Genomic DNA, 27,709 nt, shown 5'->3' with positions numbered 1-27,709 from the left:
CATTCCTAAATGAGTACTCCAGCTCAGTTGCCAGGGAGACACTGGAGTCGCATGGAGATGCTGCTGGTACCACACCTGGCCTTCATTTCCAGTAAGGAGTACCAAGGTCATGACTGCAGGTTTACCATCTGGTGGATCTGGCAAAGAAAGCTTCCTGGGACTCCGGGTGACTAGAAACTGGGCCAATAGAACCACATCCCATATCCCTGGTTTGGCTCTAAGCTCAGGACCCAGCATCATCAACTGAGCTGGAAGAAGTGGAAACTTGCTGTTTCTCCCCATACAAGGGCAGAACCATCCTTCCTGTAGAGAGAGCTCATTGTCCGGGTCTCTGTCTATGATCTGTTTGGCACACAAACATAAATTATGAGCCCTGCAGTGGACTCTGGACATAGTAATTAGGAAAACGTATACGAAGACACCAAGGGGACAGATTTTAAGGAGTTCCTCAGAAAGCGCTCAGTCTGCCCAGGTGAGGAGGACACAGGGAACAAACCTGTTTGGTGGAGTCAAGTATCTTCAGGCCTAGGTGAGCATTTCTAGCTCCCTGTCAGAGAGAAAATGAGATGTGAACAGTATTTAGTGAGGGGGAGGAGCCTTCCCTCAGGTGCAGAGGAAAACGTACAGGGAGATGAGCAACAGGGAGAAGCCATGAGAAACAACAGCCCAGTGTGTGATGGGAAAGCCTAGTGTCTTAATCCCCCAGGTAGAGTAAGAGGTACTAGATAATTTTAGAAGAACTGAAGATATTTAAAAGTATACCCCAAGTTTTCAGCAAGTATGGGATGTATTTAAAGATCAAAGCCACTTCCTGGGCTCAAAATATCTCTCCACATTCTTGGCCTCCCCTCCCGTGTCTGAGAGCCCTTTCCTCAGCATCACACCAGCAGTGAACACACACAGTGCGGGATGCCACAGTGATCCAGGATGAAAGAAGTTGAGGGTCTGGAAGCAGGAACTGTTTCTGAAAGTCACTGTGGCCACCAGGTGCGCAAACTCCCCAGAACTGTAGTCAAAAACTGCCACCACCTGCGTGATATATGAGAGAGCTAAGTGAAGACACTCAGGGTTTTGGTTTCTTCTGGAGGCCATGGAGGAGAACCGGTTCGTGCCTCTCCTAGCTTCTGGTGTTTGGCAGTAACATTCACATTTCTTGGCTTGCACTGGGATTGCGTTCTGGATACAGTGACTCTGAAATGACATCATCCTAATGTAACTGTGTCTACAGAGGTCCCATTGCCAAATAAGGAACGGTTCATAACCACAGAGGCCTGGAGCTAGAACAAATCTCTTTTGGTGGTGAGATTCAACTCACAGCCCTGGATGTGTGATCTAAGCAAGGATGTTGGGAAGGAGAGATGGGAAGATGTGACAAGCTATTCTGAGGACACAATCGACCGTCCCTCTCAATAAAACTTTATTGATATGTTAGGGGGAGGAAATGACGTCTGTGAGTTCTGAGATTCTTCATATTTATAAATGAGAAAATCATGCAGCCTACCTGGCAAACATTCTCACAGCTGCCATGGTAGCTCACAACCATCTGTGATGGGGTCTGATGCCCTCTTCTGGTGCTGTCTGAAGAGAGTGACAGTGTCCTCACATACATAAAACAAATAAATATGAAGGACAGAGAGCAGAGATTCAGACACTTCTATATCTGATTCTAGGAGTTCACTGAGATCCACATGTCAAGCATTCCCTAGAGTGTCTAGAAGAGGTGGACACTTGAATCAGTGGGGAAATCCAGCCTCCGCTGACATCATCAAATCCACTGAGACCCAGTGAGGTTCTCAATCTAACAACACACTACTCCAGTGTGTGTGTGCGCGTAATTCTCCCTCAGCCCTCTCCTCTTCTGTAAAAGAAGGATATAATGGGAACCCTGCACACAAAGATTCCTGGTGTGTACCCATGCTGAAACCCACCCCCCTCTGATCTACAACTGCTGCTTACAGTTCTGGTTAATGAACTGGAGTGGCCGGACTTCTGAACCCCCTCCAGATCTTCTCGTCCCATGGAGGTCCTAAAGAGACTCCCTTCAGATTCCTGCCTCCCCAGATAGGAGAAACGTAAGTAATAAAGTCGCTGCGAGTTATTTATTTATTTATTTTGCCTCAGATGAAATTGGACAGCGAACATGCTTAGAGATTTCAGATTTTAATTGTGACTAATTACACTCAGACTCATAAAGCTGCAAAACAACACCCAAGGCCAAGTCAGAGGAAGGTGAGCTGATCCTCCGAAGTGAATCCACCAGCATGTTCAAGATCTGTGTCTGCTGGCTGGATCTGCACATTGCTGGGCAGAGACAGGTGTGTGGGTTTTGGGGAGCCCCAAGCAATCGGTGCAGCAGTCAGTGGGCTTCTCCCCAAGCTCCCAGAGAGGTCGCAGTCTGAGTGGTTTGCACATTCTCCTTCTCTGGACTCTACAAGCAGAAGCAGTGAGACTACAAAGGCTATGCAGAGATCACCAGGGTATGCCATGGTGCTGATTGGCAAGGGCAAGGAGCCCACTCGAAAGGATCAGCAGGATGGTATTTCCAGTGACTCTCATCACCACCATGCTGGGTGCCTCACTAACCACTCTTCCACCCTGCTAGCTGCCACCGTTTAGAGATGATGAATGGATAGTGATGTGTGTGTGTGTGTGTGTGTGTGTGTGTGTGTGTGTGTGTGTGTGTGTTTGCTTTCTTTTCCCCATGGATATTATGTTTTGACATCCTAAAGAAGGCCTTTCAGATCTCTCTCACTCTATCCAATTCCAAATATTAGAGGCAGCAAGGACTCAGTCAAAGAGGATGACTTTGATCTGCACACTGATCTGTTCAGAGTCATCTTTCTCCATCTGGTCTACGCAGCTCAGGAGACAGTGCCACCCTTCAGGCAGTAGGAGACAGGAAAAAGCACAAAGTTTCCTTGGGAAATGTAGGTGAATGCCTGAGGGTTGGCCATGGGGCTCAGTGGTTGGCTTTTGGGGATGGGGAAGGCAGAGAAATCCAGGCCCCCATAGAGACCTGGTTCTAGTTAGAGAGCACACACATACATATACCAGTCATATATACACACACATACACACACCACACTCACATATACATACCACACACACAAACACACACAAGCACCCCACACCACACCACACACATACCACACACACACACACACACACACACACAAACACCCACCTCACCCCACACACATACCACACAACACACAAACACCCACACCACACACATCACACACACACACACACACACACACACACACACACACACACACCACATGCCACACTCTGTACCCTGAGTGCAACCCTCACAGATCCAACAAAGTGTGGACAGAAAGGGTATGAAAGGAGCCACACCTTTAGTGAGCACATATAGTCATCCTTCCCATTCTAACTCCTAAACCATGTAGAACAATCGCTGTGTAAATCCGATGAGATACTACACACAGCACACAACGCAGAGATAGGACAAGGCATAGGGGAGGTATGCACGGGTTATATGCAAATAGTACACCATTTTCTATGACAGATCTGAGCGTTCATACATTTCTGGTAACTGTGGCTAGTGTTATGTCAAATTGACATAAGCTAGAGTCACCAGAGGGGAGGGAGCCTCAGTTGAGAAGATGCGTCCATAAGATTGGGTGTAGGCAAGCCTGTAGGGCAATCTCTTACTTAGTGATTGATAGGCAAGGCCTGGCCCATTGTGGGTGTGGCCATCTCTAGGCAGGTGTTTCTGAGTGCTATACAAAAGCAGGCTGAGTAAGCCATGAGGAGCAAGTCAGTAAGTAACCTCAGCTCCTGCCTACAGGTTCCTATAGGGTTCCTATTCTGACTTCCTTCCATGATGAACAGTGATGTAGAAGCATGATAAACCTTTCCTCCCTAGTCATGGTGGTCATGTTTTTTTTTTTTTTTTATCACAGCAGTAATGACTCTTAGGACTAGAACCAGGGCTCTACATAGGGGGACTGGATTCCTTTGCCTTCCCCATCCCCAAAAGACAACCACTGACCACTGTGGCCAATTCTAAGGCATTCACCTGTGTTTCCCAAGGAAGCTTTTTGCTTTCTCTTGTCTCCTGCTGCCTGAAGACCTGCTTTGCCACATGTTCCTTCTGTGGTCAACTCCTATGAGCTTGTTTCCCGAGTTTCTATTGTGTTTCTATTGTCTCCCAGAACCATCACACACACACACACACTACATACTCACATATTACATACACACTTACCACACGCACACTCATTCACATAACACACACACTACATACTCACATATTACATACATACTTACCACACACACACTCATTCACATACACACACCCACACCCACACACACACAACATACTCACATGTTACATACACACTTACCACACACACAATCATTCACATAACACACTACATACTCACATATTACACACTTATCACATGCACACTCATTCACATAACACACACACTCACACTACATACTCACATATTACATACACACTTACCACACGCACACTCATTCACACACCCACCCCCCACACACACACACTCACACTACATACTCACATATTACATACACACTTACCACACGCACACTCATTCACACACCCACACACACCCCACACACTACATACTCACATATTACATACACACTTAACACACCCACACACACACACACTCACACTACATACTCACATATTACATACACACTTACTACACGCACACTCATTCACACACACACACCCCACACACTACATACTCACATATTACATACACACTTAACACACACACACACACACACACACACACACACACACACACTAAAACTTCCAGGCTTGTTCGCGCTGAACACAGCAAACCAGCGTCTTCTGAAGGCTCATGTGCAATAATTGTGAAAGTCAAATACAGATGGAATCGTCCTTCCAGGACTCACAGTCTGATGGTGGAATAAAATATGTACAAAGTCAACCTGACTGCTTGCGGTAACATCTGCCGATGAACACAGTGAGGGCTGTTGATGGAGCCATCTGCTAGCGCCTTCTCATGCCTTTCCTGGGCCATGAACACACGGGCTGAGATATGGCACAAAATTTAGAAATGGCCTCTCTTAGCTAGGGTCTTTGTTTCTATGATAAAACACTATTACCAAAAGCACCTTGTGGACAGAAGGCTTCATTTCATTTTACGTCATTGTCAAATTAAGCAAAGGCAGCTGACTAATTCTTCCAGGGACATAGTAAAATACCAAACTTAGTTGACACTGGTAAAACACTTCAGTTTTGGGGGGAAGGGAGGTAACATATGGATTATATCACTCATTCATCATTAATTCCTGAGCAGTCAACTGAAGGAGGACGTGGCAGGACTCAAACTCTGAACTGGAGGCAAGAGTTGAAACAGAAGCTCCGTGGAACACTGCTCACTGGCATGGCTCCTCGTGGATCCTCTCACCCTGCTGTGATAATGCCATCCCAGACTTCCTTCCCCAGGGTGATACTGCCCCAGTGAGCTGAGCCCACCCACATCTATCACTGACTGAGAAAAGGTCCCACAACCCCGTCCACATGCCAGTCTGGTAGGGGCATGTTCTAAATCGAGGTTTTCTCTTCACAGAGAGCTCTAGTGGTGTCCAGATGAAAAATACAAAGCCATCCAAACACTAACAAGGACTTCCCCTCATTCCCAGGAAACTTGGATAAGCAATCTCATCTCTGTAAGGAAAAATAGTGCATTTCCAAACACTTTATATCTTCTTATGCCTTTCACTAATGCGCCATTCAAACACGACTAGACAGTGCGCAGGGCGGCTCTCGGAAGATATTAGTTCAACTGAATTGAGCTTTAAATGCTCGGTAAATAATAAAGAACTAAGGATACAATCCAGGTGTTACTTCCTTCCGCACAAATTGAAGTGCTTCAACAATGTTATGCTGGTTTAGAAATTAACAAATATCTATGTCCCTGAAAGAATTAGTCAGCTGCCTCTCTAACTCAAAAGAGCAGCCATGATGGCCTGTAGCTATATACAAAAACATTCACGATTGACGAAAAGAAGAGAAGATGTTAGATGAAGAGGTGGAGAAGGAAGGGGAGGAGGGAGAAAGAGAAGAAAAAGGAAGAGAGGGACGAAGAAGAGAGAAAAGGGAGGAAGAAGAAGAGGAAGAAGAGAAGACAGGGAAAAGGAAGCCTGGAGGAAGAATGGCTACACTTCCTGAGAAGTGAGCTCCAAGGGGTCATCTGTCTCTGTCCCCCTTTGCTGGTGGTACAGACATGTACCACCAGCCCATGATGTTACATGGGTGCTGGAAATACATACCCAAGTACCCAGGTTTTCATGGTAGGCACTCTACAAATGGAGTCACCTCCGGAGACCACAATGGTTTATTCTGTGTCAGCTTAGGCTGCCGTGTGAGCACAGCAGGGAAAACGAGGTTTCTGTGTGAGCCTGTGGTTATTCAGAGTTGCTAAGAACTGGATCAGTAGACTAATGCAGATATGTTCTCAGCAGTGTAGACAGGCATAACTAGTCCACTGAAGATGGATAAGAACAGGCATAACTAGTCCACTGAAGATGGACGAGAACACGAAGGTAGGTGGAGGATGCTTAGTTGAGCAGGCATTTTGTTCCTGTCTGGTGCACAGACCTTTGGATTTAGATTGGAGTTTATATTATTGATTTTCCAGCTCCCAGATCCTAAAACCAACCTCTACCCCAACTTGCCTAAGTCTCCAAAATCACAGGACTCTTCAGTTCCATAGCCATAGTCTAGCAATATGATGAAAATGTCTGCGTGGGTTCCAGCTCCCTGGAGAGTCCCGACTAACACAGTCTGTGTATTCACTCAGGAGACATAAAGTCGTTAGATGTAAGAGAATTGAGCCACACAGAAGAATCACAGCAGAGTCACCCACCACATATCAGAAGGGACATTTTCATGACAAAGAAAGAACACTGCCTACAGAGTGTGTCTCTGGTCCTATGAGCACATACAAAAGATCCCAGAATATTATGACAGGCTCTTGTTTGTTTGTTTAATCATGTTAGGTATCCATCATCTGGAGTTCTCAGAAACCCGGCAGCCAAATTCCTGTCCAGTGAAATGTATGAGGTAGCTTGTATCTTTCGGTATCTTCCCCAGTCACTTTCCCAGGATGCCTTGCGAGGTAGAGGTTGAGAAGCCAGAGTCTGAGGATTTGGTTGCCTATCTCTGAAAGGCAACCATGGTAGACACTGTAACCATGGTAGACACTGTCTTGAATCATGGTTGTAATGATTCTGATGCCTGGAAGCTAGTATTCAGCCGCCCTCCCTTCTGTCATCGGACTCCTGCATGCTGCCCCTTCTATCAAGAGGGTCCCTGTGCCTTGGAGGTCACAAACATTGAAAGGAGACTGAACTTGGAGCACTGAGCTCCAGACCAAGGCTGTGTTGTTATTCTTTCAAAAGCCAGATGACTGTGCCAGAATGCACAGCCCAACAGCTTTGCACAGACTGTTTGTTCAAGGCCACGTGGGTGTGAGGTGGAGGGGTGACATTTGATCTCTAAGACATGGCTTTCCTGTTCTGGCATTTAGACATCCCAGAAATATCCCAGTTGCTAAGGGACTGGGATCTATAGTCTGCATCTCCTGCACTTTGCAGAGGACTAGGAAGTGGCCAGTTAATGGATGCAGAGGTTGAGGGAAAGCTTTTGAATGGAAATTACATGATCTGCTGTCTGGGATTTTAACTATTAGAATATTAATCACTGACATCCTTAATGAAAATTTATACACACACATACACATATATATATAATTTTAGAAACTGTTAGGAAAAGTTTGTCTAATAGTTTATTTTTATGAATAAGAAGCAAAATATGTCATTCAAAAAAAAGTTGGTTTAGACAGCAGCACAGGTTTCCTTCTCTATAGAAAGGGAACCATACAAATGATTTGGACCAGATCTTAGACTATTCCTCCCCAAACCTTGCTGGGACTTGGATCTTCCTGAATTCCAGGAGGCAGAGATCCGATGACACAGAGGCCTGACCGAATTGGAGTCATGAGAGGTACTGTCACTGATGTTGGACATCAATGCACCATGAAGTTGAACTGAGACAATCTAACTTTGTTAAAGAGTAAATGATTCTGGAGGCACCTACCCCATAGCTTCTGTGTCCTGACACATCCTCCCTCTGGGGCCTAGTTCAGTCTGAAGTGTAGACACTCTAGTTTACCACAGGGGTCATTATAAAGAAAAACCTGAGCGGGGCTGGTGTAAAAACAAAAGGCTTTAACTTCTTTCTGTGTGTCCTTTATAAAACCCCTTTCCATGCTGAGATTTGAAAGTCTCCTGTGTGTAATCATCTAGGTTTTTCCTGCTAGATGATTTAATGTCTAGGTCGCAGCTGTCTTTCTGGTCTTTACCCCAAGGTAATAATGAATCAGAATGCACATCCAATTTTATTATTAACGCAAACATTCTTCTCCTGGAATGTTCATTTCATACCATTGCTATAACACTCTCATCTGTCATCAGAGCCAGCAGGTTTGGCTTCATCGAGATCTCCTCTAGCAGATCCAGTAGATCTAGAGAAAAGTCCACACGGTATGATGCTTTTTTTTAATCTTTTCCTTCAAATTGGTTATTCTCTGTAAGGTTGGGTTTAGTTGAGTGTACATCATTATAAACCCACTAAGAGTGTGTGTGGAACTGTGTTCATCCTAGAAATGGATTTGGGAAAACCTGGCGTCTTTCAGTTATTCAAAAATGGGATAATTTTTATTTAGTACCTTCTCCAGGTGTAGCTGTCAGGCAACTATTTCTGGCTTTCACCCTCCTTTAAACTAACTGGATATTAGAGCTGTTCATGATTTATGAAATTCTATGAGAAGTATGAGATAGTTTACATCAAATACCAGGACTACTTTTATTATAGTTCTCAGAAGAGTGATTGGTTTTTATACATTCCTTTTTTCTTATCTAGAACTTAATTTTTAAATGGAGGATATGGCTTTCTAGGCAGTGAAATGATTTTATAATCTCAGCTATAAAAGGTAAATTTCTTATCTCTTTCCATGGTACATATGTTAACCTTATAGAACACTGGATGACATTGTTAGTGCATGAATCTTTCTCTCGTTCTTTCATTCTTGGTTTCTGTGAGAACACGTAAGTATTTCATGGCCACACGGCTCTGGCTGGTTGCTTGACATAGACTTCCGGTCTCATGCTGATACGCAAGGCTTTAACTTCAGGTAAACGTGAAGGAGCTAAAGCGGGGATACCGACTAACGTGTCTTTACTCACACAGCTGATGGGGGACTGGGGTCTGGTGTTGGATCTTGAAGATGATCTATGATCAACTGTAGTATATTGGACTGGATTGCCGTTACAGGAAGAGTTGTGAAGGTTTTTCCTTCCAACATGACTTCCCATCCATCCCAGCCTGCTCTGTGTCCTCTCGTGTTTGTGGTTCTGGGCTCTTTCTATCTACCCTGTGATTGGGTTTGAGAAGCTGGGTGATTGACATGATATTGGAAGTAAGGAGAGAGAGAGAGAAGCAAGTACATTTCTCCCTCGGACTTTTCTCTGGATGAGTTGTTAGCGACTGAGTTCACATTAACTCCTTCCCCACAGCGTCAGCATTAAGTTTGAGTTCCAACTCTTATCCACTGTCACCACTGAAGTGATGGTGGTTACTACAGCTTCCCGGTGGCCTCATCCCTTCTCACATATTCCCTTAGCCTCACCAAGCCTGTTATGTGGGACTCATTCCTTGCTGCCACTATTTCAAAAATCTGACGGAATCTGTTTTCATTTCTCTTGTTGGAAGCTTTATATATGTGAATCATAATTGTTAGTTTTCTTTACCCTTCAAGATCCCACCTTATCCCCCGACCTTCCTTTATGGTGAAACTTCTTCTTAACAAGTCTTCCCCCAACTCTCCTGACATCAGGAGCCCATGCAGACCCACATTTTAAAACTTACAAAGGTGTATCTAGTAAAACCCTGGAAAGAGATCATTAAAGATTCCTGACTAAAGCAGTGGCAATAACATTGTAAGCCACATAGAAAAAATATTAATAAGGTGGACATTGTTAAAATTACAAATCCCTATATTCTGCAAATGACACTGCAAAGAGAACGGAGAAAAGTTCTAAAAGGTTAACACCACCAACCAGTCGGAAAAAGAGCATTTTCAACAAATGGTGCTGGTTCAACTGGCAGTCAGCATGTAGAGGAATGCAAATAGATCCATTCTTATCTGCTTGTACAAAGCTCAAGTCCAAGTGGATCAAGGACCTCCACATAAAACCAGATACACTGAAACTAATAGAAGAGAAAGTCAGGGAGAGTCTTGAACCCATTGGCCTGGCGGTGGGGGATTTCCTGAACAGAACACCAATGGATCATGCTCCAAGATCAACAATCAACAAATGGGACCTCATAAAATTGAAAAGCTTCTGTAAGGCAAAGGACACTGTCAAAGGACAAAATGGTAACCCACAGTTTGGGAAAAATCTTTATCAACCCTAAATCCTACAGAGGGCTAACATCTAACATATACGAAGAACTGAAGAAGTTAGACATCAGAGAACCAAATAACCCTATTAAAAATGGGGTACAGTGCTAAACAAAGAATTCTTAACTGAGGAATCTCAAATGACTGAGAAGTACTTAAAGAAATGTTCAGCATCCTTAGTCATCAGGGAAATGCAAATCAAAAGGACTCTGAGATTCTGCCTCTTACCAGTCAGAATGGCTAAGATCAAAAGCATAGGTGACAGCAGATGCTGGTGAGGATGTGGAGAAAGAGGAACACTCCTCCATTGTTGATGGAACTGTAGCCTGGTAAAGCCACTTTGGAAATCAGTCTGGCAGTTCCTCCAAAAAATTGAAAATATTTCTACTTGAAGACTCAGTTATACCACTATTGGACATATACCCAAAAGATGCTCCAACATACAACAAAGACACATGCTCCACTATGTTCATAGCAGCCTTATTTATAATAGCCAGAAGCTGGAAAGAGCCCAGATACCCTTCAACAGAGGAATGGATACAGAGAATGTGGTACATCCACACAATGGAATATTACTCAGCTATCAAAAACAATGACTTCATGAAATTCGTAGGCAAATGGCTGGAACTGGAAAATATCATCCTGAGCGAGTAACCCAATCACAAAAGAACACACATGGTACGCACCCACTGATAAGTGGATATTAGCCTAAAAGCTCAGAACACCCACAACACAACCCACAAACCATATGGAACTTAAGAAGAGGGAAAACCAGTGTGGATGCTTCAATCTTACATATCAGGGAGAACAAAATAATCATAGGAAGAAAAGGGAGGGAGGGACCTGGGGGGGGGGGGAAGAGGAGGAGGAGGAGAAAAGGGGGACAGGATCAGGTGTTGGAAAGGACAGGAGAGAAGTACAATAGAAACATGTAGCAGTGGGGGATGGGGGCACTGGGGTAGCCACTAGAAAGTCCCAGACACCAGGGAAGTGAGAGGCTCCAGGACCCAACAGGGATGACTTTAGCTGAAATTCCCAACAAAGAACCTGTAGAGACCACCTCCAGTAGATAGGCACAGCCCCCATTTGAGGGATGGGGCCACCCACCCATCTCAAAAATTTTAACCCAGAAATGTTCCTGTCTAAAGGAAAGACAGGGACAAAAGTGGAACAGAGACTGAAGGAAAAACCATCCAGAGACCGCCCCATCTAGGGATCCATCCCATCTGCAGACACCAACCCTCCACACTATTGCTGATGCCAAGAAGCGCTTGCTGACAGGAGCCTGGTATGAATGTTCCCTGAGAGGTTCTACCAGCACCTGACCAATACAGATGCAGAGACTCACAGCCAACCATTGGACTGAGCCTGGGGACCCCAATGAAAGAGCTAGGGGAAGGACTGAAGGAGCTGAAGGGGATTAAAATCTCATAGGAAGAACAACATCAACTAACCAAACCACCCAGAGCTCCCAGACACTAAACTGAAAGACCCCCAGAGAGGACCTTTCCCTCAGGAGGAGTCCCAAGCACCCAATGACCGAGCCGAGTCCACTCGGATGCAATCAGCAAGAGGGTTTATTGGAAAACACAGGTACCTGCGGGCACACAGTCTCTTCGGAGGACTTGCGCACCCAGCAGCTCCAGCATGGGGCTTTTATAGGGATTGGGGAAGCAGAAGCGTGCGTACAGAAGCAGATGCATAGTTACGGGGACTGGTGGATTCAAACGAGGCACATAGACATGTTCACATATGATTGGCTATTTCACATGATGAGGTAATAAGGTATAGCTACACACATTGGCAGGTTTGGGGCGTCCTGGATGTCGGGGGCTGGGGGCTTATCTCTTCCTGCCAGGTGGCCTGTGAGTCAGATCCGGTGCTCCTGGTCTGTTCTGCATTCCTTTCCTTTTATGGTCTGTTAGTTCTAGCGGCAGGGCGGGGCTGCCTGGACTTGCTTTTCACAGTGTTTAGCCCTGAGTCTGAATTTAAAACTTATTCTTTTAACTTCATATTTTTAAACCTCAAATCTGTATAATTTTCTTTTCAAAACCACCAACCAAAGAGTACACATGGAGGGAGCCGTGGCTCCAGCCATACGTGTAGCAGAGGATGGCCTTATCTGACATCAATGAGAGGGAAGGCCCTTGGTCCTGTGGAGGCTTGATGCCCCAGCAAAAGGGGATGCTAGGGTGGTGAGGCAGGAGTGGGCAAGTGGGTGGAGGAGCATGGTGGGAGGACCTCATGGAGGCAAAGGGTAGGGGGAGAGAGGAAATGGGATGGGGGTTTTGTGGAGGGGAAACCAGGAATAGGGATATCATTTTAAATGTAAACAAATAAAATGATTTTTAAAAAAACAAAAAGTAAAACAAACAAACAAACAAAAACCAGGCACTCCAGACTGGTATCAAATATACAGAGCTGTCAAAACCCAACAACAAAACAACTCACTAAAACTGAGATGTGCAAATCTCAGGAACAGAGTCCTTATCAAAGAGATCATCTGACAGAGAAGATGTGTGGAAGACATTCAGCGCCATGTCATTAAGGATCTGAAAATGAAAACAACCAGACATCCCTGCTTACCTATTGGGATGACACAAACCCCAGCAATAACAACAACAAAGACTGCAGAGGACCAGGAAGTGGCAGATTCCCTTGCTGGTGTGAGGACCAGGAAGCAGCAGATGCCCTTGCTGGTGTGAATGCAAAATCCACAGCCACTTTGAAAGACAGTTCGATCCTGCTGTGCTTTGCATCTGAAATGCTCCCCGAAGGCCATGTGCTATATATAGTTCAAGAAAAGCTGAGGGGGGCTGAAGAGACACCACAGAGGTTAAGAGCAGGTTCTGCTCTTGCAGAAGATCCACAATCAGTTATCAGAACTCAAGCTGGGCAGCTCCTAACTGCCTGTGATTTTCAGCCCCGAGAGTCTAACACCCTCTTTTGGCCTCCACAAGCACCTGTACACACATACACACATCAACTAAAATGAAATAAAATATAACGACCATCTTTGTAATGTACAACGTTTATGACTGCTTAGATCTCTGTAGTTCTACAGTTCTACGTAACGCTTTGTTTTGTGTTTGTTTTGGTATTTTCTTAAGTTTCTTTCAATGACATTGGATATTTTAGTTATTAAACACTTCCTTTTTTTCTGACTTTGGCTATAATAATGTGAATTTTAAATGTAGGTAAAGGGGTGTGTGTGTGTGTGTGTGTGTGTGTGTGTGTGTTAGAGGGGCAGAAAGAGGTATAAAGAGCTTTCCACCTTCAGAGCATTTAAAATACAAATGCCCGTTTTCAGCAGTGTTCTCAATAACAGTTATTACTTTTTAAAACGGACCTAACTATTCTACCTGATCTGCTACAATCTTTATGTTCTACTTTTTCCTTTAATACATATTCAGTGTTTTTTTTTTCTCCTGAAGCAGTGTGGGAATCGTTGATTTTCTAAAGCCTTAACTATTTACTGTTGCCTCTTTTAAACGAATGAGGCTTTAATCTCAATTCCTAGGTCCAACCTTTCTTCCTTAAGTCTTAGCAAATGCTACTTTTGTTTAAGTCTGGTATGTGGTGTGATGGACAAGTTTGAAACGGAGATTGTTTTTCTTAAATGGTAAGTATATTCACTGTTCTGTCCTGACCCTCAGGATGGGCATTTGTCTTGGGGTTTACACATTTCTCAAGGTTATACCTGGGTGTGGATATGTGGTTTTCCCCCCTTGCTGAAAATACAGTATTTTAATTTAAATCCGTTGGGGGAAACAAGCTCTTTTGCCTCAGACTGTGGCTTCCATTCTGCTTGCTGTATTAAAATGCATGCCCAGAGCTGATTTCCCAAGCTTCTTTCTTGTTGTCTCTGGTCTCAGCGATGTTTCTCTTTGAAGGTTACGTTCTGTTTAAGTACTTACCTGGCTCCGGTTTTATGTTTAGAGACCAGGCCTTTCAGATTTCTTCTTAAGTGTGGTGTGAAGTGTGGATCCAATTTTGTCCTCATGCAAATAAATCTAGTCTCTGTAACATCATTTACCAGAAAGTTTATAATTTCCCCAATGATTCAGGAAAAGTTATGATTTCCCCAGCATCCCCCAAATCTCCTCAACTCCCCAGTGGAAGTCTGCATGCTGTGGGAATGTGCTGTTATGAAAGAATTTGATAGATTCTAAGAAAAGGGGTTTTTTGTTCGGTTAATGATACTCCTTGTGGCCACTTAGGACTGCTGTCCTACTGTGTGCTCAGCCTGTTTGCTTAACCTGCCTTTAAGGAGACAGCATAGCAGCCACCCTTACTATCTGTGACTACACAATCACCTCTTACAGGCTGAGCCAGCACGTGTCTGTGATCCTAAGTCATATACCCTGATGTCTGTGACCTGAGAGTAATGCTCATGTGGATGTGTGTTACCATAATCATTTGCTGAAAGCAGAAAATAAAACCAAAAAAGCCTTATAAAATGAATGTCTGCCATAAATGTTTAAAGCAACACACAGATTGCTTGATAAACAATGATATCTGTAATGTTTGTTACCTGGGTCAGCTGGAATCAATGACTTCATCCCGTGTAAAATGTTAAAGATTTTCGTGATGTGTCACCATGCGTACACACTCACAAAGACACACTCACACAAACAGACACACACTCACACACATTCACATACACACTCATACACACTCACACACCCACACACTCACACATACTCACACACATTCACACACTCACACCCACACACTCACACATACACTCACACACACACACTCACACATACACACACTCACACACACACATGCACAGAGAGAGACAGAGAGATAGAGAGACAGAGAGACAGAGAGAGAGAGCGATAAAAGAAACAGGGAGAGAGAAGAGAATATTCAAATCTGGATTAACTATTGGTTGAATCACACCAAGAAGAAATGTTTTTATATTATTTTATTCTCTTTAGTACAATACTGACACATTATTGGTGACTCTTATTATCAATGTGTTCAGCCTGATGCAGTGTGTAATAGCTGAGAGTTTCCATACACATGGGCTGTTTTGACGTCCCCATAGATCGATCCATAGCCAGGTTCTGTTCTGTATTGTGGTCTGGTGTGTGGATACAGTGTTTGCATACTGGTTTAACTGCAGAAGCTTTGAATTATTTCTCAATGCCCAGCGAGCCCTCATCCACCTTCCTCTTTAGAAAGTTCTTGGCTAATAATCCATAAGAATTTTAATGACAGCTCACCAATGCAAAGACAAAACAGACCTTGTTGGTATCTTTTTGTGATTGAATCGCTGGAGTTAAATGACATTTTATGGTTGGCTTAAGTGGAAATTCATTAATTTCAGGAAAATTGCCCCAAAATATAGTGTTGAGTTTTTCTGTTCATGAACAAATATTGCTTTCAGTATTATTCAAGTTGATTCTGTGGACACATTATAAAATCTTCACTTGCTTTTTTTGCCCACTTTTTGAAGATTTCGTTTTTATGTATATGTGTGTTTCCGTGTGTTGATATGTGCACGTAAATACCCATGGAGGCTATCGGTGAAGTGGACATCGAGTGCCCTGGAGTCAGTTATGGGTGGTTGTGAGCTCCCTGGCATGGGTTCTGAGAACCAGACTCTGGTCTTCTGTAGGAGAAGCAAGTGCTACCAGCCGCTGAGCCATCTTGCCAGCCGCTGCCCATTTTTCACAGCATGGCTACTGAGTGCTTTGTTATTCTCTGCTGCTCTTGTGAATAAAACCTGCTTTTATACTGTCTCCTAATCAAAGTGTCTGATGAGGTAACCCATTCCCCTTTCACTATCAGCCCCTCTGTCACTTCTGCTCTGACAAAATCCACATCTCCCTCCACCGTTCAGTTCCCCCGTCCCCAGTTCTCAGGTCCACAGGGACTCAGCCCTATCTGAAGTGCCCCAGGCCCCTGGGCTGGCCAATCTGATGCTGGGATGAAGGTCCTGTTCTTCTGGGTTCCCACTGCAGTCTTCTCTCTTCAGTTCAAGTTTCCCTGTGAGAAGAACAGAGGTTTTCCACCTCATCCTGCCACACCAGAGACACCTCCAAGCCGGTTAGTGCCAAATTTTCTGCTCTTCTAGGAGTTGGACTGAGGGAAGAAGGCAGCCATTAGAGTCTGTGAACAACGTGATGGGAGCTGAATAGCCATTTGGAGAGTTCTCGTGGGAGTTAGTAAACCATCAGTGATCACCAGATCACCACCTGCAGCTTCAACAATGAGGTCAAAGAGAAAAGAGATCACTGTGGGTGTTGAAATGTAGAATGTCTGTCTCCCCCCCACCCTCTTCCCTCCCCTTCCCCTCCTCTCTCTTGTGAGTTTTTCAAATCAAGAAGCATTCCTTCACAGCCAAGTACTGAGAACTTTCTGTGTGCCTCTTAAGACTTAGAATTCTCTGAGGAGAAATCTCATTCAAAATCAATTCATACTCACGACAAAAACAAAACCAGCCATTGAGATTCCATTGCACTGAAAAGCTCTTTTGCACGACCTAATAAAGCAAACGATCAACAGAAGGAAAAGGGGGATGGGGAGACATTTGCAAACTACAGATCTGAGCCAGTGTCTGACAAGACGTTCAAATGTATACATACAACACGACAGCAATAAACAGACAGACAGACAGACAGACAGACAAACTGAACAATGGTTGAACAATTTACCTAAGCACAAAACCCCATTGAAATAGCATCCCACATGGTTAAAATGGCTGTTATCAAAAAAGTCATTGGCAAAGGTATGAGTTTGGGGGACTAATTCTTGTGTGATGGTGGGAATCTAAACTGATACGGCGTCCATGGAAGCAGCATAGAGATTGCTCAAACAATGAAAACGGTATCAGCGTGCTGATGTGTGCCTTTCGGGGGAGTGCATAGACAGATATCCATTCATCCCAGATACCTAGGCATCCCATCACACCTAGCGTTCTCCTTCCAGTTCTTCTCTTTCTTTGTGTTTCCCACCCCCTTTCCCACCATGCTTCCTGAGCCTTGGAAGGAGTCATCTAGAGAGGTGATTGTTTTCTACTATTTAGGACTGAGACAGTAACATTCTCAGCGCCGGGACTGGGACTGTCTGTGCGTTTCCGGAGTAACTACCAGATTGTGTCTACTCCTATGGAGTAACAAATGTTTCCTTGACCAGGGCCCACCAGAGCGCTAACTATGGGAGCAAAGGAAAATGGATAAGAGGCAATAGGATGAGTAGAAGACATCTATTTAAGAAAGAAATAGTAATAGTCTCCTCACTAAGGCTTACCAACTTCATAGCCACAGGCGTTGGTCCGTCTGGGTAGCCCTTTAATCTAGTTGAATGACTGACTGTTAGTCTCATTTCTATTGCTTGTGCTGCTAGCACATCAGTGGGCATATCTTGCCTGACTTGTGTAGAGTCCATATCTAAGCAGGACTGTTGGGGGCAATCTTCTCTGTAGCATGTAATTATTTAAAAATACACAATCCATGCTAAAGCTGACTAGGCATCGGTGGTCTCCGTCTGTCCCCAGCCAGGTACATTTCCTGACAGAGACCTTGTGTTTCTCCTAGCCAACACTTCTTCCACAAACAGCGGCTCTTCCTCTCCAGAGCGCTGAGATCATTCTCTCGGTTCCCACCGCCAGCTGCAGGCAAACCGCTCTCTTCCGGTTCCAAAGCCTGACCAAATTCTGCCCCTGCTACATTCTTTCCCTCCGACCCACCTGAGTTGCCCCACACGTAAAACACCAGAAAATCTTTTTAGAATCAACAGATGTTGGCACAACCGCTGGGCACGGAATCTATCCCTCTAAACCATCAACTATTCTGTTAGAAGTCTTCCAGCGGGCACCAGCTCTAACAGTGCCTGGTCTACATTTTACCTGCTTTCCTTCCCACCTAGCGGTACAAACACCGGGCTGGAAAACAGACGGAGACTGCGGGTGCCTAGTCGGCTTTAGCATGGCTCTTTTTTTCTTAAATAATTAAATGCTACACCTCCCAGGACAGCCTGTGTACTTCTGACACTAAGTGAGCCGGCACGGAGAAAACTTCCAGCTCCATCATAGCTTGTTTTTTAAACAGGTCGTGCAGTAAAGGCATGTAGGGTGTTTGCAGCAATATCATCTTACGATGTGGTTTGTCGCGCAACCAGCAGCCGCAGTGTGTATAATGGGGACGGGAGTCAGAGACATCGCTGATCCACAATTCATAAGAAGGTAGCCTACCCTTGGCACTTGGATTTTTTAATCGACTATCTTACAGCTTCTGGGAGTTTCTTTCCCCACAGGACTGGATACAATCACTCAAAGGTTTCAGCTATCCTGTTAAGACTTACAGGTACGGGAGTGGCGGGATCTTGGAGTTTTGGGTTTCTTGGCCAACTGTGAAACTCTCAACAATTTTATATTTTGCCTGGCCTTTCCACGTTGTGTGGACTGACATCTTAGCCTTACTCCTTAGCTGTGTCTGTACATCTTCCTGATGTGTATCGAAGCCTGTAAAACACCGAGAAGTTAGGCTAACATGAAGCTATTTTACCAAGGGGAGGGTAGGCTCTCCAAAGGTCCTTCCCTGACCCATCCAAGCAGGTGACACTCGGTCTTGGAATTCACCAATGAAGGGAATGTTAAGGAGGGTGTGAGGAAGCTCCAGCAACATGGGAAGATCCCGGAGATGTAAGTACATGATGAGAACATTTCTGGGTTTCTGGGTTATTTTAGTTATTATTAACTGTACACATACATAGTCAGACACAATACAGTGTATACTAGAAGCGTTCTGAGAGAGGTTTTACTACTTCTTTTTCTTTTCTTTTTTTTTATTGGATATTTTTATTTACATTTCAAATGTTAGTCCCTTTCTGGATTTCCTGGCCATAAGCCCCCTATCCCACCCCCTCCCCTTCTTCTATAAGGGTGTTCCCCCTCCATAACCAATCCTTCTTCCCACTCCCTCATATTCCCCTACACGGGGGTGGGGGTTCAGCCTTGGCAGGATCAAGGGCTTCTCCTCCTATTGGTGCCCAACAAGGCCATCCTCTGCTACAGATGCAGCTGGAGCATGGGTCAGTCCATGTGTAGTCTTTAGGTAGTGGTTTAATCCCTGGGAGATCTGGTTGGTTGGTATTGTTCTTATGGGTTTCCAAGCCCCTTCAGCTCCTTCAATCCTCTCTCTAATTCCTCCAACAGGGACTCCATTCTCAGCTCAATGGTTTACTGCCAGCATTGCCTCTGTATAACCATGTGGGGAAGGCTCTGAATGGCCATTCCTTCAGTCTCTGCTCCAACTATGTCTCCATATCCCCTCCTATGAATATTTTTGTTCCCCCTTTTAAGAAGGACTGAAGCATCCGCACTTTGGTTGCCCTTCTTCTTGAGCTTCATGTGGTCTGTGGATTATATCTTGGGTAATTCTCGGGTTTTATTATTTCTTAACACCAACAATAACTGTGAGATTACAGGCGTGTTAAATCTTACCTGTAGCAAGAATTTTACTCTGTGTGTGTGCGTGCGTGTGTGTGTGTGTGTATTTAAAAGCAAGTCATATACCTTAAATCTCTACAGTAAAACACAAAAGATTAAACAGCCCAATTGAATTTAATTAGATTTCTTTTTGTAATGCTCCTGATAGTCCTAGGAGCCGGCTTATTAAGCAAATATCCCACTTTAAAAAAAATGGTAGCGTTTGCTTTCTCCAATCGGGGATGAGTCCAAGGCAGTAAAGCAGACGGTGAGACAAGTCTCTATGGAGACGTCTGTGACAGGTGGGCGGAACCTCTTTTTATCTCAGAGTGTAATTACTATCTTTAGTCACATAATCATTATTTTTCTCAAGCACGCATGACTCCTTTTAGACATCTTTTTTGACAAACTGTACTTTAAATGTGAATCATCATTAGGAAATTATTATTCATATTATACTTAACATTTTAACAAATTTGACTCAACATTCTCATTTTTAAAAATAAATAAACTCAGAGAGTCTGAGCTGCACCTGAGTTTCCCTGACGCCTGCATTTCTTACTGTGCATGACATAAATTGGCCTTTCCTTCTCCTCATATGTGTGGCTACATGATCCCTCATGAATGTTTCGTGTTTATATTTTCTATGGACACAGGACAAGGTACTGCCTTCTAAACTAAAGATAGCATTTCCCACACTTTCCCTGCTCCCTGCAGGAGACTGGCTCTCATACCTGTTACTGTGTGTCACTGTGTGTCACTGTGTCTCTCTTGTCCTATTTCAGAGTGGACACACACCTCTGCCTGGATTCCCAGGATTATTTTAAACTAATTCTTTTCTTCCAGACTATCTCCTCTTTTACATATCTCTGTCTCTGGTGGGGCTAGAATTTGGCCAAGGACAGAAAAGAAAATAGCTTCCCTAACCTTGTTTCATACCAACGTTTCCATGCCTTTATTATTTTTTCAAAAAAGATTATCTACTTTAAGGTCTGATAAATGACTTTCTGCAAAGGCAAATGTTTAGTTAATTAACTTTCATTTCGGCTCCCACAAGCTAGTGTGGTAAGCTCGCTCTAAAAGCACTGCAGACTTCCATAGCCAGTCTCACCTTCCAAAGCTTCAGTCACTCACCTTCAACTGTAGACCTGTATTACACAGAAAATTCCAGAAACAAACATTTACATTTTCAAACAGCAGACTCTCTGAGTAGCTGGATGCCATCTCGTAGGGTTCTGCCTTCCAGCCCAGGACGCAACCCACATGAGTGTATACTCATGGTGCTGACGTGACCTGACTTGATGACTCCCAGGCCTCTAATGACTGTCTTAGATTTCAGATCAACTTCCTGATACAACGTATTTGCACTGAGGTTTCTCTGATCTCATTGCTTGATAGCCCCACATGTCCAGGTATGCTGGGAACAGAGCAGACAAAGTGAATCCCTAGTGTTTAAGTATCACCTCCCACAGCACAGGGAACTGTAGTGAACACAGTAAGACTTTATACAAGACACAGGAGAGTCTACGTTCACAGGACTCCCATGTCAATACTTGTAACAGCCGTCCTATTTCGTTCTTAATTCTGCTTTTTATCATAGGTCTTTGTTCATGGGAGAAACATAGTGTACACACACACACACACACACACACACACACACACACACACACACATTATATATGATTTGGTGCCACCTATGGTCTTGGGGACCCACTACACCTCACAGATTGCCTCACCTTGGCCACTACATTCGCAGCTGCCACCTCATGCCTACTTAACAGTTGGACTTAGCCGTGTTGCCTGTAATATGATTCATGACTTTCTCCAGTTAAGACCCATTTACCATTACAGAAGAGAAAGCGATCCGTGATCCCCACACTGTGCTTTATTCATGCTCTGGGGTAGACATAGGTGTTTCTGTGTTCCAAACCTCTGTCACATTGACTTTATTTACGCCAGCTTTTCCAAGCTCAAAGTACTTATTTTGGACACTTTGGCTCACAGTTTGAGAAACATAGAAATAAAAGAGCATCATGCCAGAATTCATATAGGATCTCATCCTGTAACAACTATCAAACTGGTATAAAACTGTGCTTTCATTAGTAGCTCAGTTGTCAAGTGTGTGTGTGTATGTGTGTGTATGAATGTGTGTATGTATGCTTGTATGTATGTGTATATGCTTGTATGTATGTGTGTATGTGTGTATATATGTTTGTAGGTATGTATATGTATGTATGTATATGTATGTAGGTATGTGTATGTGTGTATGTGTGTGTATATACATGCATGTATGTATGTAAATATGTGTCTATAATGTATATAAATGTGTGTATGTATATAAATATGTCTATGCATGTGTAATGTATGTATATATGCATGCATGTATCCATGTATGTATTTGTGCAATAAGGAAAACCAATTCATGGAATTGAAGGGCTAGCATTCAGTTTGACCAGAGAGTCCAAGATCCAGCCCACTCTAGAGTAGGTTTGGCCTTATTTCCCCTAGGCTCAGAGAGGATCAGACCATCAGGAAGCACGAAGCAGATCCTCAGGTCCCTTCCTACTCTGAGAGCTTACACACAAGATGGGCAAGCATATGACAAAAGCTGTATACTATTTTAGACAAACAAAACAAAAACATCACAGTGAGTGTCCTCAGATGACTCCCTCATCGTGAGTCAGTATCTTCCTGTGGCACAGGTTAACTGTCCCTTTTGTTCTGTCTCAGCTGTCTTCCTCGTCCTTCACCAGTGAACAAGGGACACATAGACCTTCCTCATCTCTCTTCCTAACAGGATATCAAACGGAATGCCAGAGTGATGGAGGTGGTGGCAGGTCTGGTAAAATGCCTCTTGTTGCCTGGTGACAAGGTAAGAAGGGAGCCGGCTCAGGCTGGCTGCTTGCTCTCGTCTCACAGTGATTCCTTTTCTTCCTTTCTTTCTTCTTTTCACCTTTATAAATGTCTGCGGAGTTAGATGACAACATGGAGGGCCAGTTCCTATGCTCCAAATATACATATGTACATATACATATGTATGTGTACTCCAAGGTTACATATGTAATATACATATTTGTGTGTACTCCAAGGTTACATATGTACATATACATATGTATATGAACCTCCAAGGTTATAGCAACCAGCTAACCTTTTCCTGTGTTCCAGCCACTGATAGATCTACAGTCCACCCAATCATGGAAACCCATGAAATTAACTGAGCTGGACTCCAAAAGCCCCCTTCCCTCTTGCCAGGCAGGGTCTTAAGTAGCACAGATTAGATTTGAACTCTCTGAAGCTGAAGCTGACCTTGAACTCCTGGTCCCCCTGGCTCCAGGATGTGCATGTATATTGTACATCTGCAATATGCATATATATGTGTATATATATGCACAAATTTATGTGTACATATCTTCTCAGAGAAGACTTAATCTCCAAGGGATAGAACAGAATGAAAATACAAATAGAATGAAAGCAAAAGGCCTTGCTGACAGTAGAGCATACCCCACTGCAGTCGAGAGTTAGCAGTAGCTTTGCAACGGATTCTGGGGAGCATGGCTCCGTTTCTGCATTTCTTTAAAAAGGCCGCAGGAAAGCCAGGAATGGCCATGTGCATCTGTAGAACCAACCGTGTTGCAGGCACTGTGAAAAGCCCAGATTCTTCTGACGTTTCAGCTCTCTCTTTCCTTTATAGAAATGCAAGTACAGCTTCGGCACTTGGGAATTGGAGCCAGGGGGACAAGGAGTTCAAAGTCGGTCTCAGCTTCAGAGAGTTCAAAGCTAATCTGTGCTACTTAAGACCCTGCCTGGCAAAAGGGAAGGAGGCTTCTGGAGTCTTCCAGTTCAGTAATTTCATGGGTTTCCACGATGGGTGGACAGTAGATATATCAATGGCTGGAACACAGGAAAAGGTTAGGTGGCTGCTATAACCTTGGAGGTTCTTCCCTATTGTCTTCCTCAGAAATACCCGCTATCTCCAGGTCAAAGGTGCCCTCAGTAGAAGGGCTGTGTCATGGGCACTGTGAAAAGCCTGGACTCTTGTGCCCATGGCTATCTCTGCTCTGTCTGGCTGCCATCTTTCCTCCATAAACTTCAGGTACAGAGCCTCTTGCTTTTTCTTCCGCAGAACCCAGTGAGGGTCCCAGCAGAGGGCAACTTGAGCCTTCTGCTCTAAGACTCAATACGTAAAGAGTTTAGAAACCAACACTCCATGGTCACAGCATCAGGAAGACTTTTCTCAAAAACTCATTCACATTTGTTGGATGTGTAAAACAACAACAGCAGCAACAACAATAGCCCCCCAAAATAAAAACAAATACTGAAGTTTCAGGGCGAACTACTACAACTGTGTTTCAAGGGTCCAGACTACATCTGCTCACCAGGGGCAGTAGCTGCTAGATCACAGATGGAGAAGATCATGTCATTTTTTGTTGGAGAGTGAAAGCTAGCACCCCTTCCAGGACCAAGTGCCACGGGTGTGAAGTCAGAATTCTGCCTTCCTTTGGTCCAGACAGGAAAGAAATGTTTATGTTCTTGTTATTGTCCTTGGTTTGGCCTTGCTGTCTGGTATTAAGTGCTTTTCTGGGAACCTAAGCCCACAGAGTGTGCTGGAGACAGAAAATAGCCAACCACACTTACTGTTGGTCCGTTGGTCAGTTTACCGTCTAGCTTTTGCTCACAGTAAGCACCTCTGTGCTTACCTCTTTTTAATCTTGTAATGAAATCAAAGTGCTTTCCAGTACGTTATAATCGGTTTGGGGGATTTTCCATTGCTCAGTGAAAGGCCAGCATTTAAAGGTTTTAAACTACCAGAGAATCTGCTTCTCCCCTCTACTGCTTAACATCTTGCCCGTGCCAACAGGGGATAAAAGGAAAGAACAGACAAGCAATGTCTCTAGAGAGATCAGACTCGGAACAAGAGAAGAAAGGAGGTGCTGGAAACCAAAGCGCTAGCAGGAAAGGAGGAAGTCCATGCTGGACACACTAGCAGACGGGACCCATCTGAAAAGAGAATCTCGCAGTTTGAAGGGGGCACAGAAAAACCAGCCCAGACTGAGAAGCAGGGTAAACAAAACAAATACATACAACTCCACCATTCAAGGCAGGTAGGTGGGGCGCATTTCAAAAGCAACAGGTATTTAATGACCCTAGATCCCGGAGCCCAGAAGACACCAAGCTGGATGAGACAAGACCCAAGCAAAACACAGATGGGCACACCATCCTTCCATCTGACAAACCAAAAATGAGGAGAAAACCTCGGAAGAGGACAACTTGAGTTGGAAAAGAATGGTACAATCCTCTGGGTCATGCGCCAGGATGCTGGCCTGTCTCCGCTGCCGGATGGTTTTCTCACTTTGTATCGATGATGAATGGGGTGATAAAAGTAAGAACACGCACTGCGGATGTACCTCTCTTGTTCACGTAATGGAGATGAACCGAGGTCCTGTTGTATGAGAAGCACTTTCTAACTGTCACAGTCCCCAGATTTGATCAGTTACGATCACTGATGGATTGCTCCCTCCATACACCTCTAGGGACCTTGGGAACAGCTTTTCCATCAAAGAGCATCCTGGGGTGTGCATTTAATCACAAGGCATTACCTAATGGATGGAAAATTGGATACTGTTTTTGGCTCTGATGGGAATGGATCTGATGTTTCAAAGCAAGGTTAACGCATAGGGCAATGAAGGGCTGGGAGAGGCTCTGACCCACCGCCGGAAGTGCCTGGGAAGCAGGCAGGAAGCACCCAGCTCCACAGAAGGAATATCTCCCAGAATTCCCAGGGACGCATCCAGAAAGCCGAAACCATGCTTTCTGTTTCGTGTTTGTTACTTATTAGAGCAGACACACCTACGTAGATACGAAAAGATAACCAGCAAGCTTCAGCCAGTAAGAATGGATTAAAACTTGAAAGGGCATCGTTGTTGGGCATAGCGGTTAACAAGCCAATTCTACTCATAGCGTCAGCCTCTAAGAAAGGACTGCCCAGTGTCTGTTGCAATTATGGCCGAGTAATTATCCTCCCTGCTCTTCCCTTTTAAACTCTGCATCAAACAGTTCATTATACATATATTATATATGATATATTATACAGTAATATATAATAATAATTATATATTAGCATTTATATGTAAAATATATATTATATTAGCATTAGTGTCAGTAACCAGAAAAATATCCATACATGCATTAATATTTTTCAGGATAATAACTGAACAAACATAACAGTTGCCAGAATGCTTTTGAGCAATGACATGTTTGTCTTCCTCTATTCACCTAGCAAGACCGGGAAGGCTCTGTCTCATTCCCCTTAGGTGAGGGAGGGATCCATAGTTACCCTGTGAGGTACCCACAAACAGCATTAACCATCAGGCTTACATTCAGAGAATTCAGAATTCTACCTCACAAATTGTCTTAGTCATCCCTGGCCAATAGAAAAAAATGTTCGAGAGACTGGGTGCCTCACAAACACAATTTCCCATCCTGGAGACTAGAAATCCAAGGTCAGTTTCCCAACACTGTGGGGCCTTGTTCCCTGTCTGACAGAATGTAGCAGCTAACAGCATGAGACAAACCAAGTCCCATAAGGTCTTCACAGCATGACCTATGCTCATCTGAACTCACAGAGACTGTGGCAGCATCAGAGCCCACACAGGGAGGGGCTAGACCGGGTCCCATAGGTAAGAGGAGAAGTAGTCGCAAGTCCCCATGCCTAACCCAGGAGCTATCCTCAACTGATAACAACTTGCAAATCAAAACTTGGTTTTCTCCAACAGAGTCTCAGTGGATCTATAACCCTCTCTTAAGGCCAGGCCCTAACCCCAGTAGTAGAGGGCCAACACGAAACCTCAATGTCAGTTTTGAAGACTCTTTGTCAGAGCATTTGTTTTAAGCCTCATGGGTCCTGTGTGTGTGTGTGTGTGTGTGTGTGTGTGTGTGTGTGTGTGTGTGTGTGTGTGATGGCTTCCAGTGTTGTGTTTATGTGAGAACACACGTGTCACTGTGTCTATATGAGTTTCTTGAGCTTTTCCTTGGGCTCTCTTGCTTCTGTTTGTTTGTCCTATTATTTGCTTTGTCTCGTTTTGTTAACATTACTTTTAAGATGCCCATTTGTATTCTAATGAGAGAGAGAATGATAGGGGGTCGATGACTTGGGTCAGTGGGGCAGGGGGAAGGACCTGGGAGGAGCTGGGGGAGGAAAGGCCTAATCAATAGATTATATGGAAAAATTTCGATAAAAGAGAAATAAAATTACAAAAGCCAAATAAATAAATAAATAAATAAATAAATAAATAAATAAATAAATAAATAATAAAAGAGTAGAGCAGGCTTCATCCATAACCCGTGCAGGTGTGGAGAATGCTGGACAGTGAATAGAGGTTTGCTGAGTTCCCCTAAGTCTCCCCAGCTGGCCTCAGACTGGCTGTGCTCCTGGCTCGGTGTCCAGGTAGCTGAAACTATAGGCATACAGCAACACACGTGTCGTCCTCACTCTCACGTACCTAGCTTGAGCACTACTCTCTCCACAGTCTATGCAGGAGCCAACTGTTCCTTGCACCCACATCCTCAATGCCAAGGATGTCCAGTCAATCTTAATTCCTGTCCCTCCTCCTGTACAATCTCTACCCAGTGTTGAAGACCCAGGTCTCCCCAGTTCCTCTGGGCTCCTGTGACGTCTGCACTGATAGGGACACTTCATCATTCTTAGAATCTCTTTTCCCCATCAGAGTCTCAGATCCTTGAGAGCCAGACGGGGCGTTCTTCCTGTGAT

The sequence above is a fragment of the Rattus norvegicus genome, chromosome 11, assembly GCF_021556685.1.
Source record: "Rattus norvegicus strain SHRSP/BbbUtx chromosome 11, alternate assembly SHRSP_T2T, whole genome shotgun sequence".
Taxonomy (NCBI): domain Eukaryota; kingdom Metazoa; phylum Chordata; class Mammalia; order Rodentia; family Muridae; genus Rattus; species Rattus norvegicus.
This window is presented reverse-complemented; position numbering follows the sequence as displayed.